The following is a 13,779-nucleotide window of genomic DNA, read 5'->3' as shown; positions in this document are numbered from 1 at the left end:
TCAAGGTTAGTCGTTCTTGAGTTTCAAAGTCCCTACTTCGCGATGTCGTCATTATACCTTCTTTTATTGAGGTTCTGAACTCTTCAAATCTGTAAGATATAATCAAAATACATATATCAAACTTCATTTCAATCTATCGTATCAAAAACGAGTCGAAAACATCATCAAGAATTCATCAATCAATCGCATTTCAAACCTCAACTCTTTCTTCGTTAGTTCAAGTCGGCGTCTTGTGTCGTTTAGCCTTCAAACTCAACTAAAACTGAATAAGAAAAATACTATAACATTCAAAATATCTCAACAACAACTTCAACTCAAATATCGGCTATCAAAATAGTTCCAAAACTCGATTAAACGACGTAGCGATTCAAAATCGATAACCGACGTAATCCCGACTTCGAAACTTGTAACTCAAATTCATATATCAGCATATATCTTATAAAACTCAGTCACATAACATCATATCAGCAGCTAAACTCATCGATATACATGCTAGAAGTCATAACCAATCCATTCAATCATCCAACTTCGATCCGGTAGCGCATATACAATCGATAGAATGTTAAGAACATAACAAACACATAAAATCTGATCTCTGCTCAATAACTGATTCTGAAACCCATATAAAACATCATAAAACTTACACGAGATCGAAGCCCTCTTCGTAAGGATTCCAAAACAATTTATGGAATCAAAATCGGACAACAGGTTCAAAAGTTAAAGCAATTTGAATATCAAACTTTCAAAGGAAAAAGGAAATGAACGCGGCTCTGTTCTTGGTTTCGAAATTTGCTGAACAAAATATGATTCTTACACGTTGCACATGCTGAGTAATAATTCTAAAATCGGATAGCTTTAATAGAAATTGCAATTTAGTCCCTCAATTCTTCAATAATTGCAATTCGGTCATCGGCCCTTATTTTAATTCAATTTCAATCCTAAATAATTTAAGAATATTAGAATTTAAATCAAAACTCTAAATATTCCCAAATTAAATATTCTCGGATTAAAATCAAATTAAATTCGTATTAATTTCTAATTAATCTCGGGCCTTACATATTTACTTAGAATCATTGCTCGGGAGAGGGGATTTTGAGTAGGATCAATAGGAACTACACTGTTAATTGTTTATATAGCTCGGGAGAGTATATAGCTTTAATAGAACCTTTAAGGAACATCATTTTACACATATCACTACATCTAGATTTTTAATAGGGATATTGAAATCGAACTGTAGTTGATGCACTCTATTTGTTGCTCGGGAGAGGGGAATAGAATAATCTAAGTGTTCTTGGTTATTAATCGAAGGAAATTCATAAAATAGATTAATTAGGATTGAATATTGTCGAGACCAAGTGAAATCAAAACCTCTGGACTATTTTTCTCTGATTGATAATTCCTCAAAATTTGTGTGTGTGTGAGCTTGATAATTCCTCATTATTTATTTTATTTTTCTGAAAAATTCTCGAAGTTTGATTTTTTAGATAAAATTAAGACTATTTTAATTACAAGTATTGAATATTTTTCAAATTACTTTTCGTGGCATCGACACTCTCTCTTTCACTATACTAAAACTTGACACTCGTACGCTTGCGAGTAAATTTTCACAACAAACCACTTGCTTTGGTGCCTCTGATTTGGTGTCAGATTTTGGTTTGGACACCAGCTTGTTGTCCTCCCGTTTTGCAACGTTCGGACGCCAAGAAGTCGACGATCCTCCACCTGAAGGAAATCGGCCAGCTCCTCTTCTCTTGAGCTGCTGCTCCAGCTTCATGGCCGTCTGCACCATCTCATCCAAATCAAAATAGTGATGAAGCTCCACTTGGTCTTGGATTTCTTTATTCAAACCGCACAAAAATCAAGTCATTGTAGCTTCATTATCCTCCTCAATGTTGGTCCGAATCATCGTGGTCTCCAACTCTTTGTAGTAATCCTCCACGCTCTTTGGACCCTGCTTCAAAGTTTGTAAACGCCTGTACATATCACGATAATAATGGTTAGACACAAACCGCTTCTTCATGACACACTTCATCTCTTCCCATGTCTCAATAGGCAGCTCTCCACACCTCCTTCTAGTGGTCACTAATTGATCCCACCAGATTAACGCATAGTCTACAAACTCAACCATTGCCAACCTCACTTTCTTAAGATCAGAATAGTGATGACAATCAAACACAAACTCCACACGCTTCTCCCATTCCAAATACGCCTCCGGATTAGACTTCCCATGAAACGCTGAAATTTTCATCTTAATGCTACTAATATTCCCATCCTCCATAATTCCCTCCGTATATTTTCCACGCACCGCTTCTCGCCTATGCCTACCCCCATGTACTCTTCTCTCCCCATCCCAATTTTCATCAAAACTCTCCTCATCATCTTCAAAATCATTCCCCTTCCTATTTTTATTGTTTTTTCCACTACCACTACTCTCCTCCAATTTACTCATCCGCTCATGAAGAGGTTCTAACTCCGTTCTCATCACCCTAGTCAACTGCCCCATCAAAGCCTCCATTTGAACCTTGGAAATTCTTTGGTTCACACTTTCACTAACATCTTTATTAGGATTCATGGTACCTGCAAGAAAATCTTTAGTAATAAATTTTCTCACACAAATTCTCACAGTTCACTCCAAACGAATCACTCAATCACTTCTTTTTTTTCACTCAAATTTATGGAGAGGCTTTGCTTTGTAGTAAAAAATTCAAACCTTCAAGTTTAAAAACTTTTAAACGCTTGAAAATTGACCCACAAAGATTGACGAAAACAATCAAGAAATTTTATGGACAAATTAACTTTGACTCGCGCCCAAGAATGAACAAAGACAAAGGAATTGGCCACAAGCTACTTTTCTTCACTTTTTTTTTGAATTTATAAGTTGTAGCACAAGACACGAGACTTGGATAACAAGTTTGAAAGAAACAGTTTTGAAATTTGGAAAATAATAGACTCAAATGAAGAACAAAGGGTGAAGAACAAAGAACACGAAGAACAGAAATAGATGAAGATAGATACTTACTTGATTCAAAACCTGGCTTTGATACCAAATGATATGAATCTTGATGTGTAATATTAGCAAACATGATTACAAATCTGAATCGCACCCTCTAATCAATAAACAAAAGATCCAAAGTTTTGCCCAATCTTTGAAACAAATAAAATTGATAAAATTTTGGATTCCCACCTTTAATCGACGGAGCGATTAACAACAGATATCACAACAATTGAAACCAAAGAAAACCTTTAGATAACTTGTATCTGAAAATCTTCAGTGAGAAATCAATCGACAAACGCTTCCAAGTTATTAAACTGGAAAAAGTTTGATTTGAAAAGCCAAAGCAAAGTTTTGAATAAAATTCTAGAGAGAATTTCAATAATTTGTGTATAAACTGAATCTGAATTATTATTAATGAAAATAAACAAATTATTTATAGCTTACAATCAAAAATAAAAGATAACGCAAAATATTGCAAAGATATCACAAGATATCATCTAAAAGTTTCCTAATAGATATAAAATACTCAAAATAATAAAATAATTTTTAATTCCCAAAACACACAAAAAACACCGCAATGTGTGTATTTCTCGAACACGCGCAGATGCACCTCAATCCCCCGCAGATGCGCGATACTCCAGTAGTTTGTGATTTCCAACGCACGCAGATGCATAACTCTTCCCGCAGAAGCGCTAAATCAAAGAAACCCAAAACGCCGCATATGCACCAAAGTTTCCCGCATATGCACAACATTCTAGAAACCAAAGAAACTAAAACACTGCATATGCACAAAATTTCCCGCATATGCACAAAACTCCAGACACTTAAGAAATCCCATTTGCGCAAAGGCGAGATGATTCGCGCAGATGCACGGCCCCTGGCGCAGATGCGTGAGCTCCGGCGCAGATGCGTGAAATCATTCCACTTCCATTCGATTGCTGCACCAATTTTTCATCACTTTGTTGATCCTTTTCCACTTCAAGAACATTTAAACATCCTTCAAATTTATCTTCAATATCATCAACACTATCTTGATAATTTGTCATGAAACTTTGAAGGGCTTCTTTAAATTTCTTGCTTTGACCTCTCGTAATTGGTCCTTGTGGCATCGCCAACGGTTCTTTAGCTTCCTTAGTCACTTGTTCAATATGCGCACCATCCATGATCGCATCAAACTCGCCCCTGTTTTGCCGACCAATTCTTTTCTTAGCCGCCGCCGGGTCATCTTGTTCTAGAAGTTCAATTTCCTGGCCCTTTTCCCTGCTACGCCGCCACCCTAATCGTCCGTTTCGGCCATCACTCAGCCACACCAGCTCTCGTTTTCTCCAATCACTCCGAGTTTGCCGGATTTTTGCCCGTCTCTCTATTTCAGATTTATTATGGGGCCTGAAAGAGTTCAACTCACCGGCGAATCTTCTAATCCACGCTCCGCGACCTCTGCCTCGTCACAAGCCCTTGCCGAAAAATTTGTTAGCCAAGTGGCCCGTGATCGATACGATCATGCCAAGGTAAACCACTCTCCTATTCCCGAACGCGGATTTGAACTTGATTACTCTAATAGCGAGATTTATCCTATGATTGTTCAACGTGGTTGGGAAGTATTTTGTAAACAACCTCAAGCCGCGATCGTCCCTATTGTGCATGAATTTTACGCAAATGTTGCGGAGAGGACTGATGGGAAAGCGTTTGTTCGAGGAAAACTAATATATTTTGAGCTGAATGAATTGAACTCTCTGCTTGAGACTCCGGATGTCGAGGATACCCTGTATCCCACAAACTCGACCCGAATTTGGATGAGGTAATCGGCCAACTGGCTTACGAAAGAGATTCGTGGCTTGATCTTGTTTCTTCCATGATTTTTAAGGAGCACTACTTGCAATTGATTCCGGACACCTGGTATATTTTTCTAACTAAACGGCTTATGCCGATCCTTCACACGAGTGATGTTAATCTTGAGCGTGCCTTACTTCTCTACGCTCTCGATTTGGGTTGGCAGAAAAATGTGGGATGCGTGATACACAGCGAGATCCAACGATCGATTACTTCCATCGCCTTGGGTCTCTACTTCCCGATGATTATTACAACACTGTATGTCCGTGCCGGTGTTCCCACTTGCTCCGATGAAGAATGGTTGCAGCCCATGCGTCCCGTGGACAAAGCTGCAATTGATGCCAAGAAAGCCTACAGGGTCAAGAACTTTGTGGAGGATGGGCGATTCTTTATTCGTCAGGTACCCCCTAGGCCACCTCCTCCTTATCGTCGTGCTCAAGCTGATTCCATCTGCGAGCTCACAGCCTTTGCTCATCACCAAAATGAGTTCAATTCTGTGGCTGCACATAACTCTCAAGTTGTGGATGCTCTCCTTCGAGGTATTTCCTTGCATCTCGACCTTGATACGACCTTTGTTCCAGCTGCTTTGCCCTACCCTCCGCCCTTCCAGTTTCAGTACGCCAGTCCTGTTCCCCCTTCTGAGGCCGAAGAGGAGGACGACGCCAACCAGTAAACCAGGGGAGTTTTGTTTTGCATTTTGCATTGCATTGTCATTTCGTTCTTTCTTTGTGTTTTGTGTTTTGCAGCATTGAGGGCAATGCTTCATTTAAGTGTGGGGGGTGCATTCATGATGTTGCATTTGCTTTTGTTGCGTATTTGCATTTAGTTCGTGATTTGTGTTGTCGTTGTTTCATGTGTTTAGTATGCATAAGTTGAGGATGGAATTATCGCCTATGATGAGGAAGTTGAGAAAAAAATGAATTTTTTGTGAAAAATTTTACTCCGGATTAGATATGAGAAACCGTAGGTTGACTGATGAATATTTCAAGCACGCATGTTTACCAGTGAATCGTAGTGATGTGTTAAATACTGTGGATGTCTGTTGGATCATTGCACGATAAAATAGGTGTTTGTGGAACTTGATAGTTTTTGAATCTTGATGATCTCGTTGATATGACATATACACTTTTGGGCGAACCTTTTTGAACTTTTTATAAAGCATTGGTGAAAAAATTAACTCCATCCGGGTTGCGAACAAGAAGATTGAAATTCTAATCGTCTTGTTTGTGGCTAAGTATGCGGATAACATGGGTTTAAAAATTTGAAAAATTTTAAAATACCAATTCCATCCGAGCTTGGAATGTGAATGAAATTATATTCACTATTTCATAGCTAAGTTTGCGGATCTAATGGGATTGTAGTTCCATTCGGTCTATAGACGAGGGATCGAATCCTATCTAGTTATAGCTAAGTATGCGGGTAATTATTGAAACTTTTAAAATTGTCGGGTGAAAAATCCGACGATGCGTAATTATATCTCAAGAAAGTTGTGTTGTGTTGATGGATTGTTGAGAGGAGGGTTCTTGATTGTGAAGCTTACACTGGATTATTATAGGTCGACGAACAGTCTTGAAACTTTGTCTTTTGAAATTGCATGTAGCTGGGCTAACATGTCACACACACACGTTCACATTCGACTGAAGGTGTATCATTGATAATCAAGACCAGTTGTGAGCTTATTTTTGTGTGGAAAAAACTTCTCTGAGGCTATGTTATGCATGATTCGTCCTTGCTTATGTGTTTGTTATGTTTTCATTTTGTTTTTGCATGACTTGCTCGAGGGCGAGCAAAGATTAAGTGTGGGGGAATTTGATAGTCGTTTTTGTGTTGCATATTTTAACATCATTCTGTTGTTGTTTTGCATGCATTTATGTGTTTTAATTTATTATTTTGTTTGTATTTCATTTATCGTGTCTTCATTACATGTTCCCCGGTTTATTTTGTAGGATGTGGCATTTTGAAGAACATATGGATAGAACTTTGGCCGCTCGATCCGTCAAACTCTACCGATAGAGCGGCCATAAGGAGAAAAGCAGAATGTTTGGACAGAGAATTTCTCGCTTGATCCGTCAAACTTTATGGATCGAGCGAGACGAGCTGTTCGGGAGGGAATTTTTATTTTTGAAAACTCTTTTATTTAGAACTCTAGTCTATTATTAGGTCATTATTCCATTTTGTTAAGATTATTATCAGACTTTTGGGAGATAGAACACCAAGTATTCCTTGGCGGCTAGGTTTTATTCCAACTTTTCTTAGATTTCTTCTCTTCTTTAGATTTTTCTTTTGTTTTTCATGAATCGTTGTGGCTAGTTTCTAGAACTTGGTTGAGAAAGACAAGTCCTTGATTTTATTTATTTGTGAGATTCTAGTTTCAGTGTTTAATTATTATTGAGTATCAAAAGTTGTTCTGATTTATTTCATGCTTGTATGTGAGATTTTTGGATTGATCACCCTAGGATTTTGCTATACAATCTACTTCTAAATTAGAATTCAAATCCGTAATTGTTTGAATCAACTAATTTTCGAAGCAACTACGATTGATATTTTCCTCTTGTGAATTTATTAAATTTTAGGAACATCTTTGGACTAGATTAAATATTCTGCTTGTGTATGTGTTGTTTACATTCATCAGTTTTACTCATTTGCATGCTGCCTTGAGTTTAAATCTAATCGCTTGTATTGAGTTGATTCATTGGTAAGGGTTAATTTAAAACGCGTGTGTCTAGTTAAATAAGATTAAGGTGAAACAGAAATTTAATTTCCAATGATGAATATTAGATAGAATTAATTATTTGTAGATAATCAATGATCGAATGAATGATTTCAAGGGTGTAGTCGACCAATACCAAGACTTGTTTTTAATTGATTGCTTTAGTATAATTTTCAATCTTGCATGTTAGTGATAAAATTTGAATTTAAGCGCTGTTAATTTTTAGTAGTTAATTCAAAACTCAAAACCCCTTTTAATTTTATTTTAGAACACATAAATTTCACTTTCCTTGTGGGAACGATCCCTACTCGCACTACTACAGAATTTATTTATCTGATTTGAGTTGGGTAATTTGGACGCAACACAACTAAGCGTTACCACTGGTCGAAGATCATCTGGATTTCAGCCAGAGAAGACTAGAAGAAAAGATCAAGTATTTTGCGTCAGAAGCATATGAGGTCTTTTTGGAATGATGGTGTGTAACAACCCATGTGGCTTCAGTCCGAAGAGATTCTCCACTCGTAGTTGGAGAAAGTATCATATAGACCTTCGCCAGGAAATGCCTCGAGTGGCTAAGGCATGACTGGCCTTGAGCGTAAGGTCATTAACCTCATGCAGAACATGAACCTGCCTGTATGCTTGTGTCGATGCTTTCGGTAAGCATACGGGAAACTTCATGTTCAAAATCATGGGATGGATGCAAGAAAAACCCTGACGTTAGATCGTGAGCAGAAGAAGTCGGCTGACATGCACTGATGCAGAGCATAGCTAGTTAGCGAGTTTTAGTTGTAATAAATCATCAGACTCAGGTTGTATCATTTCGAGCTACTGATTGTACATTTTCATTGTATTTTAGGATACTTAATTTGTATTAAATGGGATTGTAATAAAGATATTGTACATAAACTTGGAAGAAATGATACATGTTCTATTTTGAGATTTATCCAGCGAATCGTGGATCTAGTTGATTAGTGTTCAACAGTCGTATTCATGGATATTGAGTAGGCCGATTTTAACTGCTTGAATTGTGGTTAGTCTAGGTGTTTTCCTAGGACGACCTAGTTAGTCAGTGAACTAAGTTAGTGCCAGTAATGAGTGACTCGTCAGTGGGCATGGATTATGTTCTGGGTTGTTTCCTTGGAACAGTAGTCTGACCTTGTCTAGGTTGAGATTTTGTGCTGATGGGTTTCATCAGGAACCAGGTCGAGTATATGCCAAGAGTTGTGGACTATGACCATGACTAGACGTGAGGAGGTGCGACCCTATGCCGGTGTACCTAGAAGCCTTTGCGCTTCAGGAGGCGGCGGTGGGAAGGTTACTCAGTCTATGGATTTGGTAGCAGTCACGACGAGGTATGACCTTGGATTAGATACCTAGTTGGTATCAGGATTTGGATATTGTCTAGCTTTTGTCAGAGATATTAGGTTGAGTTTGCTGCTGTCAGAACCAGTCTTGGAGGAATTTTCTTGACGAATGTGTACTCTGAGCAGATAGGTTTTGGACTTTTGGATACTGCTAGATGTATGGATCTAGTAGATAGACAGATTTATACCAGTGTTGACATGGAATGTCGAATGATGTCTTCAGGGGATTGAAGCATAGTGTTTCCATGAGATGGAAATTATCTAGGTTGATAGATTGCAAAAGTTTCTTGGGTTTAGTTTGCCTTGATGTTCGCTTTGAGTGAACAAGGTAACGAGTTAGCAGTACCTGGAGGGCGCAGGACTTGTACTAGTGACTACTAGAAGCTGTTGTCAGACTCTGCCAGAATAAATATGTCGAATCAGGTGTGATTCTTGTGATTCCAAGTGTTTGGGAATAGTTTCACTTGCGGTGGCTAAGTCAAGGTTATTGATTAAGCCACGGTAGATCGATGAGTTTGATAAGTGGAGCCCAATCAGTGATGATTAGGATCGAGAAGTACTTGGGATAGTATTTTGTCGCTTTATGCTTAGGAGATGAGTACTTGGTACAATCTCAGAGCAGTCGGTGATTTGGGTATATTTAGAGTCTCTAGGATTGCCAGAGATGGATCTTTTGGGATTGCTACTAATCGAGGACGATTGCAAATTGACTTGTATAGTCAAGTTACGTGATAAATTGACAGTAGAAACAAGAAAAGGGATTGGTAGTTCCCAGGATAGTGTTTTCCTGATCAAGGGAAGCCGAAATTGCTCCAAGAAATTTCTTAGCGGTAGTAATAGTATACACAAGTTCGAGTGAGGAAGGGATCAAGTGGTTGCTCCAGGTTAGTGGTAGTCATCCACTAACAACAATTTTCGAAGATTGTCAACCGTAAATTTAAGAAAGTGTTCATGAGATGATGTCTTAGTACATTGTTGGGTTTGAGATTCAACAAGTAACATGTACCCTAATGAAAATCAGGTGTCTGATTGTGAGGTGTGACATTAGCTAGGATCTAGTTCTTGAGATCTAGCAGAATGTGTCACTAATTTTCAGCGTGTGGTACACGATGTCATTGAGATGACTGAGATAGTCGGTGATCGACTTAGTAGCCAACGAGATTTGCTGTTGGATTGGAAGACTTCGTAGGATTGCAATAAAACAACTTCATTCTTTTCAGTCAACAAGTCACATCCGTGCGGACTGATTGTCAAGAATATTGTGTTTCAGCAATGGAAAATTGTAAGGCCCGAGATTATTTAATTTTAATTCGAGAATATTTAATTTGAGAATTTATTTTAAATATTCTCGGATTAAAATTAAATAATCTCGGGCCTTACAACAATAGTCGAGTGTGTGATAGGTAGCAAGTTACTACAAGCATGGAGTATTCCAAAAGTAACTTGGCAGCGAGTGAATCGCGATATTCCAAGGATGACACGTTCGTCAGGAATCTTAATCTTTTCCAGTTCATGTTAGGGCTGATGTGTTTCAGCAGGGACATGAATTCGTTAGGATGTGAACCCATTGGAACTAGCTTTCTTTTGAGGTTAGTGGGTCATATCTCGTAAGTATGGAATTAATGATGATGGTATCATCAGGAACTCTAAAATGGGTTATACCAGGTGCAATGACTGTCGAGTTAGAGACGTGATAGGAACCGTTTCCATTTGCGGTATACTGATGAAACTTAAAATTTGTAATTATTTATATGTTAAAAAGTGTGTTTTAAAATTTAAGTTTAATTAAAATTATGAAGTTGTATTATTTTAGTGTTATGTGTTTATATTTAAATGTTTTACTAAAATGTTGTATTTTACGGTTTGCGCAGGTTTGGTAAAAATAAAATTACTCAAGCTACAGAGGTCATAATGGAGTAATCTTAAAACCTGTAGAATCACAAAAGAGGCATCTTCAACTTTGTAGAAGACAAGAAATTCCAAAAACTTCATTAAGATGATCAAAATAATCAAACATCAAAATGGAGACAGATTTACTTTTACTATGACCATCTTGGAGTAAAAATATCATAAGTATTTCATATTTTATCCAAAAGGGGTAAATGAGTTGTCAAAACACATCTACAGACAAAGGTCTACGTGTTATATGTTTTGTGCAGAAGCAAAATCGGAAGTCTAAGGCATCAAACATGCCAATTAAAGTTGGGTCAATGTATTGACTTTCAAGGAGACAAGCACCCACCAACTTTACTATTTCATATTTAATGAGTTTTGGACCCTTGCTCTCATTTGGCCTATAAATAGATGTGTTGTATAAACTTTGTAGGGTGCAAGAGTGTAGAGAAGTCCTCATTTGTAAAATAAATATTGTGTGTGTGAGAATAAAAGTTTGAGTATGCATATTTCTCAAGTTCAAGTATGAAATTTATTTTATCCTTACTCTTGAGTTTCATGTTCATGGCAAGCTAAATCTTTTTATGTCAAGGTGAAAAGGTTTCATTCTTGGTCAAGTAAGATTGTTTATATTTTGTATATTCTTCTCTTTTTCTATTTCTATTTTGTTTTTTTCTAATTGATCCTTATTTGTAGGTATAATTTTGGAATATTTGTTGTTATCTATTTACATCAAATGCTTGGTACCTTGAATGTGGTTACCTTGATTTGTTGTTAAATATGATACAATAAATACTACAATAATTATATATACTATAAATATAAGTATCTATTTATAATAAAGTCATATATATTATTTAGACGATAGCGTGACACTGTCGGTTGTTCTAAATAATATATTGTGATTTGAACTAACATTTACTTTCTCGCATCTAACTTTTACTTTATCGCAACTAACATTTACTTTTCCGCAACTAACATTTACTTTCTCGCATCTAACATAAAGTCATATATTTTATTTAGACGATAGCGTGGCTCTGCCGGTTGTTCTAAATAAAATATTGTGATTTGATCTAACATTTACTTTTATGTCAATTTATATTTATGCATTTATATATATTATGGGTACCATGTATTAAATATCGGCTGATATTAATATAGTGGGAACTATATTATATGATATACTTGTTTAAATATTTAATTGTTCTTTTTATGTTTATATTTATTCATCTATATATATATTATGGGTACCATGTATTAAATATCGGTTAATCTGATATTAATATAGTGGAAACTATATTATATGATATACTTGTTTAAATATTTCATTGTTCTTTTATGTTTATTCTTATTTTAGTTTCTTTTATTTATTTTTATTAAGCAATCTTAAATAAACCAACAATGAACCTTTGAAACCTTGACAATTTTATAATTTGTGTATTTGAAGTTTCATAATAATATTTCCATCTATAATATATCATGCTAAAATTAAACTTACAGCATCCTCTCCATGGATCGATCTCGTACTCACGAGTATATTACTTGCAGACAACCTACACTTGGGTGAATTACAATTTAAGTTGTAGCAAGTTTTTGGCGCCGTTGCCGGGGAGGTATAAATTAAGTTTAATTTTATGTTATTTATGTAAATAGTATGTTGTTTTTAATTGTATGATTGTTTGGAGTCGTAAACAAAGTGGTAGACTTGTTCGAGTATCTAAAAATATTTTAAACATGGAGGATAATTCTAATAATCAAGATGATAATAATAATAATAATAATCAAGAACATGAACAACCAAGAACACTTAGGCACCATATGAATCCAATAAGAACTAGTACACCATCTTGTTTAGTCTTTCCTCCTGATGCGTCTAATTTCAATTTTAAACCTCAAATCATTCAACTTTTACCAAATTTTCATGGCCTAGATTCTGAAAATCCATATTTGCATTTAAGAGAATTTGAGGAGGTTTGCAACACTTATAATGATCAAAATTGTAGCATGGATATTGTTCGATTAAAGCTTTTCCCTTTTTCTTTAAAAGATAAAGCTAAAACATGGTTGCAAAATTTGAGATCAAGTTCAATAAGATCATGGGAAGAAATGCAACAACAATTTCTAAAAAAGTTTTTCCCTTTCCTTAGAACAAACTCTTTTAAAAGACAAATTGCAACTTTTTCTCAAAAACAAGGGAAAACATTTTATCAATGTTGGGATAGATATAAAGAGTTACTTAATACATGCCCACATCATGGTTTTGAAATATGGAGAATATTTTCTCACTTTTATGAATGTTTAATACCTAAAGATAGGCAAATGATAGAATTTATGTGTAATGAAACTTTTGAAGATAAAAACCCAAATGAAGCTATGGAATATTTGGAGTCATTAGCAGAAAATGCTCAAAATTGGGATAATATAGGCTCAATTGAACCACCAAGTAAAACCAATAATTCAACAAATGGGGGTGGTATTTATCATCTTAAAGATGATGTAGATGTTCAAGCTAAACTTGCATCTTTAGCAAGAAAAATCGAGTCATTAGAAATGAAAAAGAGTGATCAAATTAAAAAGTGTTCAAGAAATTGTTTGTCATATATGTGACACACATGATCATCTTACAAAAAATTATCCTACTTTGCCTTCATTTAAAGAATGTCTCCATGAACAAGCCAATTATGTTAACAATTTTAAAAAACCAACATTAAATCCTTTTTCACAAACATATAATCCTGGTTGGAGAAATCATCCTAATTTTAGTTGGAGAAACGATAATAATGCACAACCTTCACAACAACCTTTTCACAATAACCAAAGTCATCAAGGTTATGCTCCTTATATCCCACCTCCAAGAAAAAATTTTGAAGATGAAATTCATGCATACATTCAAAAGCAAGAGTCTATCAATATTCAAAACATTCAATCTATGAATGATTTGAAAGAAACTCTTGCAAAATTTGCATCTGCACTTAATATTCATGAAA

At 35.9% G+C, this 13,779-nt stretch overlaps 1 non-coding gene across 1 annotated transcript; it reads right to left on the bottom strand.

Annotated features, from left to right (window-relative positions):
• Positions 1 to 12,942: 12,942 nt before the first annotated feature.
• Positions 12,943 to 13,053, bottom strand: LOC140885920 (small nucleolar RNA R71). The gene has a single exon (XR_012151333.1). It is a non-coding gene; the product is annotated as a small nucleolar RNA R71 (small nucleolar RNA).
• Between the last annotated feature and the right edge of the window lie 726 nt (positions 13,054 to 13,779).

This window comes from Henckelia pumila, chromosome 2 (assembly GCF_033568475.1).
Source record: "Henckelia pumila isolate YLH828 chromosome 2, ASM3356847v2, whole genome shotgun sequence".
NCBI classification, from domain to species: Eukaryota; Viridiplantae; Streptophyta; class Magnoliopsida; order Lamiales; family Gesneriaceae; genus Henckelia; species Henckelia pumila.
The sequence above is the reverse complement of the archived record's forward strand: the minus strand, read 5'-3'. Positions and strand labels throughout refer to the sequence as shown.